This window comes from Petaurus breviceps, unplaced genomic scaffold, assembly GCF_028583685.1.
Source record: "Petaurus breviceps papuanus isolate PSGF00001 unplaced genomic scaffold, PetGlider_PUasm1.0 400, whole genome shotgun sequence".
NCBI classification, from domain to species: Eukaryota; Metazoa; Chordata; class Mammalia; order Diprotodontia; family Petauridae; genus Petaurus; species Petaurus breviceps.
The window spans coordinates 1,596,333-1,602,332 of record NW_027186316.1 but is presented as its reverse complement, the minus strand read 5'-3'; positions in this window follow the sequence as shown (position 1 = coordinate 1,602,332).

Sequence of the window (6,000 nt, the reverse complement as noted above, 5' to 3'; positions counted from 1 at the left end):
AAGAAAGAAAGAAAGAAAGAAAGAAAGAAAGAAAGAAAGAAAGAAAGAAAGAAAGAAAGAAAGAAAGAAAGAAAGAAAGAAAGAAAGAAAGAAAGAAAGAAAGAAAACCCCACAGCTGGTTGGGGAAGGAAGGCCAGTCCATCTGAGCTTCTCCCCAAAATGGAGGCCCAGGTAGAAACTTACCAATGGAAGAAAGGGGCTGACCTGGCAACAGAATATTCCAGGGAGAGAAGGCCCCAAGAGAAGATGAATGGATGTTCTAGAGTGAGGAGGTCCCAGGAGAAGGTGGATGGATGTTCCAGGATAAGGTGGTCCCAGGCACTAAGGGAAGTACCAAAGTGAGATAACAGCTGAAACAAGGTGCTGAAGTCCAGAAGGACACCAATACAGCTTAAATGCCTTCTGGTTTTCCATCATAGCTATTTTGCAATATTAATCTGATTCACCCCCAGCATTGAACCCTTTCTTGAAACAAAGGAAAACAGTCAAGCAAAACCCACTGGCACAGGGAGCTCTCCTAAGGGTCGTAAATCTGCCCCACTGTCTGGTTTTATACTGCCCCATCTAGGATTGTTTACATTTTAAAATATAATAAAATGTTATTTGACAATATCAAAACCATTCTTCTGTTCACAGACCATACAGAAACAAGCAGGATTTGACCCTTGGGCCATAGTTTGCTGACCCCCTGACCTAGTCTGACAGTGTACTCAATTTATTTCACCCATGGTCTCCTCTCCTCTACATGGAAAAGAGAGAGATGCATTTCCTCATCTGTTCTCCAGGACCAAGCTTGGTCTTTACAATTGAGTATTGTTCAGTCCCTTTGTATTTTATGGTATTGTGGTCATTGTGTGTATCACTCTCCTCATTCTGTTTACTTAACTCTACATCAGCTTACACAGGCTGTCCCATGTACTTGTCCTAATTATACAGCCATCACATTCATATACCAGAATTTGTTCAGCTATTTCTCAATTGATCGGCATCTGCTTAATTTCCAGTTGTTGTTTTTCTGTAGCATAAAATTGTAATGTCATAAAACATCACAAATATTGTGATAAAAATGGGACTTTCTGTCTTTGATTCCCTTGGGATACATACTCAGTAATGAGATCCAAATCAAAAGTGATTAACAGGTGAGTGATTTGTTTTATATAATTACAAATTATCTTCCAGAAAGTGTGGACCAATTCATAACCCCACAAACCATGTATGAGTTTTCCTGTCTTCCTGCATTCCCTCCAATGTTGTTGACTATGCCTGTCTTTTATTGTCTTTATAAATTTGATGGGTCTGAATTTCCATTTCTCTTAATCTTACTGTTATGGAACAATTTTCCATATGGTTATTCATGGCTACGATATTTTCGAGACTTTTCATATCCTTTGGTCATATATTAGTAACTTTTATCAACGTTATTGGATGCAAACATTTCCTCTCTCTGTTGTTTCTCTTCTAATTCTGTTGTCATTGATTTTGCTCATGGTTAAAATGGGTATGCCCATCGGAGACAGGAATGGCACGTCTCTGTGGATTTTCTAAATGTATAAATATGGCTCCATGGTTCCACAGAATCCCCACCTTTGTATGACTCAGTGCCCCCTCTCTAAAAACCTGCTGTGAGGAGCACAAGCAATAGCCCTGAGGCAAGGACCCTATTGCTTCACCCTCGTCTACAGCATCTCTGGTGATTTCCCTGGCTCCCATGTGAGTGATTCCCAGATCTACCTGTCCAACCCTAACTTTTCTCCTGAGTGCCAGCTCTGTGTCATCAACTGCCTCTTGGGCATCTCAAACTGGATGTCCCAGAGATATTTCAAACTCAACACACCCAAAGTAGAACTCATTATCTTTTCCTGAAAACTCTCACCCTTCCATACTTCTCTGTTGCTGTCCAAGGTCCCACCATCCTACCAATCACTCAGGTTCACAATTTCAGTATCATCTCCAAGTTTTCTCTTGAACTCACCAAACTTAGCCAAGCCTTGTCAAGCCTTCTTGAAATTTCTCACTTACATCCCCTTCTATCCACTCACACAACCACTTCCCTGGTGTGGCTCCTCATTATCACCTGGACTACTGCTATGGCCATCTGGTTGGTCTCCCTGCTTCAAGTCTTCCATTCAGCTGTCAAAGTGACCTCGTTAAAGCTTAAGTCTGACCACATTACCCCATATACACACTCAAAAAAAATCCAATGGGTCCCTATTACTTCCAAGATGAAATATCAATAAAATCCTCTGTTAGACTTGTAAAGCTCTACCCAACCTGGCCCCTTCCTCCCTTTCTAAGTCATCTTACTCTTTACTCTCCTCTATGCACTTCATGTCCTGTGTCTATGCCCTTTCCTTCCTCATCCTTGAGGCTTCCCTCAAGACTCAGCTGAAATTCTGCTTTCTGAAGGAGATCTATCCTGGATCCCCGACCTCAACCTTCATTGCTATCTATTTCCCCCTGACACTACCTTGGACTGGAGATATCATGTGTGATAACTTCTTTTAACACTAGGAGGTGATAAAATAGCCTTTAAGGTCCATAGAGTTGCCTCCTCTTCAACTTTTCGAAGTTTACTTTGGACAAAATTTTGTAAATTTTGTCCCAAATGCTCGAAGCCTCCAGTTAGGATATTTCCTAACACTTAGGCAGAGATTGGGCTCACTGCCTAACATTCCACTTATATCTTATCTCTAATTCCTGTCTTTCATGTGGTTGTGGCAAAATCAGATCTCCAGGAAAGTCTGTGAGATGAATCAGTAGATTATGTGATCATGTCTAGGGATAGACAGGAATTTGGAAGGGAAATTGGGGAAAGAGCTGACCTTTCTTGAGGAATAAGAAAAGAGGGCCTAGGGCAGATGCTTAGGAGACCACCACCATTAGCAGGTGTGATCTGGATGAAGGTCCAGGTAAGGAGACTGAGAAGGAGTAGTCTGATAGGTAGGAGGGGAACCAGGAGAGAGTAGGGTCCCAAAAATCTGGAGAGAAGAGAACATTAAGGAGAAAAAGGGGATCAGTAGTGTCAAAGGCTTCAGAGAAGTCAAGGAGAATGAGGATTGAGGAAAGGTCATTGGATTTGGCAACTAAGAGATCATTGGTAACTTGGCAGAGAGGAGTTTCTGCAGAATGATGAGGTCAGAAAGCAGACCACAGAGAGTTTAAAAGAGAATGAGAGGAGGGGAAGAGGAAGAGCAGTGCTAGAAGGACCAGCTTGTGCCAACATCTCTGCCCTCAGACCCTCCAAATCTCTAGAGCTGTTTCTGTGAGTGTGCCTTCCTCATATAAATTAGTTAGAGAGCAACCATGTGTCTCAGCCAAGACTTTGATTACTTCTTGATTTATTTTGAGGAAGTTTATTGGCCATGTCCACCCTGGTTTTGATTGATTCGATCAAAATTAGATTAGCTGAAGCATTTCTTAAGTACTTACTATATGCCAGACCTATGCTAAGTACAGCAAATACAAATACAAGACTGTCCCAGAACTCAAGGAGCTGTCATTGAATGAGAGAAGGCATGTCATCCAAAGGAGGGGCAAGATGGAAGATCACAGAGAGTCAGACACTAGCTAAGCCAGGTTAAAGGTGGGCAAGGCTGGCATGGGCACTTCCTCAAATGGAGTCTCTTGGGAGGAATTCACAAATAAGGAGCAGGCCAAGGGCTAGAGGCATCTCTACCACGAGAAGGAAGTCTGGGTACTTGGGTAAAGGCGGAAAAGTCTAGTGATGCCTCAAGAAGTGTTCTGACCTATAAAAGGTTACCACCCTTATGTTTATAAGTACTGTGTTTTCTTTGCATGCTGTCCTGACTTTGGAATGTGAGGTCTTAGAGGGAAGGAGCCATTTATTTTCTTTTTTATATATCCTCAGTGAGGGAGACCTGTGCAAAGTCACCAGCCTCACTTTCTCCTCCAGAGCCATCTAAGTCTAGTGGCCAGATATCAATCAGGACAATTGGAGATGACCCTGTATGCAGTGGAAGTATCTGCACTTGGCCTTTTAAAGCTAAGGTCATTTCGAGTTCTCACTTTGAGTGAGGCATTTATTAAGCATCTACAGTGCTTGGCCGATAGTAGGTGCTTAATAAATGCAGGTTGACTAATAAATGCTTAATTGACTGACCAATTACCTGCATCACAACCATGCTAGCCAAGTGGAGGAGAAGGGTAGGTAAGCCGCAAGAACAAGGAAGGGAACATGCATTTATTAAATATCTGTCTTGTTCCAGGTACTGTACTAAGCACTTTACAAATATAATATCATTTGGTCACAAAACTTTACAAAAATTATCTCATGGACCACAATACTGGGTGCAATATCTTTGGTCTAAGATTAAGGCATTTAGCAGTTCAGGGAAGATGCTTCCCTGGTTGTTCTTAAGTAACTCTTAGCTTATACTCACCAGCTTAGCTTCTTTGCACCAAATGTCTGATTACACAAAAGACCATCACAAATAGTGAATAATGAGTAAATGATTAAACCCATTTATCCAAACAAAATATCAAAAAGAAATTGGAGAAGTCCTACAGATTAGAATGTATTAGAAAAACACAAGAGTAAATTAACTCTTTAGGTAGGAGTATGGTAACAACTCAGTCCATTTTAAGTCTCTAAGGAGGCAAGCTGGACATCCAGGACATGTTAAGGAGTCAGTTTTCTCTACTTTTCTTTACTCTCTCCACATATATCTCTTCCCAAAAGTCTCTGGAAACTATACCATCAATGTCTTACACAGGATGTATATAATTTGTCCTTCATTCTCAAAGAGGACCATGACATCGGAAAGATGATGACATGACTTGCATTTGAATTGGATTTAAGTGAGGCGGAGCTGTGCAAAGTCACCAGCCTCACTTTCTCCTCCAGAGCCATCTGGGTCCAGTGACCAGATATCAATCAGGACAATTGGAGACGACCCTGTATGCAGTAGAAATGTATGTACTTGGACTTTTTAAGCTAAGGTCATTCCAAGTTCTCATTTTGAGTAAGGCAATGACCATTTAGTGATAAGACCTATTTAAAAAGTAAGTCAAGGGCTGACCCCTTTAATAAAAAAAATTAACTGGCAGGGAAACACCCTCAGGGTTGTTGGCATGACACCACACTCAACATCATCTCTGTCAATCCAGGCATGTCTACCCCTATATACAGAGCAACATACAAAATGCCCCAGGTTTGATTGGAAGCTGGGTTGCACATGCAAAAGGTTTTTAATATTATGAAACTGAAATTGTCATTATCTCAATGAGTCCTGTCTTCAAAGTCAATCACTTCAACTTGCAAGTCTGCCTCACTTAAATCCAATTCACCTGAAAACATGACATCATCCTGCGATGTCATTGATCCTCTTTGAAAACAAAGGACTAACAGCAATTACTTCAACTTACATAGAGTTCATGTGTTCTTCCATAGGTTTGTCTTTTTTTTTTTAAGCAATCGGGGTTAAGTAACTTGCTCAAGGTTACACGGCCAGTTATTTCTGGGTGGGTGCTAAGTATCTGAGCCCGGATTCGATCCCCAGGTCATCCCGACACTGGGGCCAGTGCTCTTACTCGCTGGGCTACCTGGCCACCCCGATAGTTTTGTCTTTAACAGAAATGAAGTTCAATCATATTTTCTTGCACTTTTGAATTTTTTATTCCTAATCATATTTTTTCAGAGTCCCTGCTATTTTGGAGACATACTGTGTTTTTATGTCTTCTTTAAGTACGCTGTTTTATATCTTAATTTCTTTTTTAAATAGTGTTATCTCTTTTTTGAGCATTTCCAGAGTTTCTTTGTATCATTCCATTATTTCTGTTGTTCCTAGAGAAGTTGTTGTCTTTCTTTTACACTGAAACTTTTGGGTTCACTTTCCACTAGCACAATATTTATTCATTGTGTTCTGAACTTTTCCTGATTGTGTGCTCATTTGCTTTCCTCTTTCTTCCTGAACCTCACAATTTATCTTCCTATGGGATGGGTTTGAACCCAGTCTTTGTCTCCTAATCGTTATTAATTTT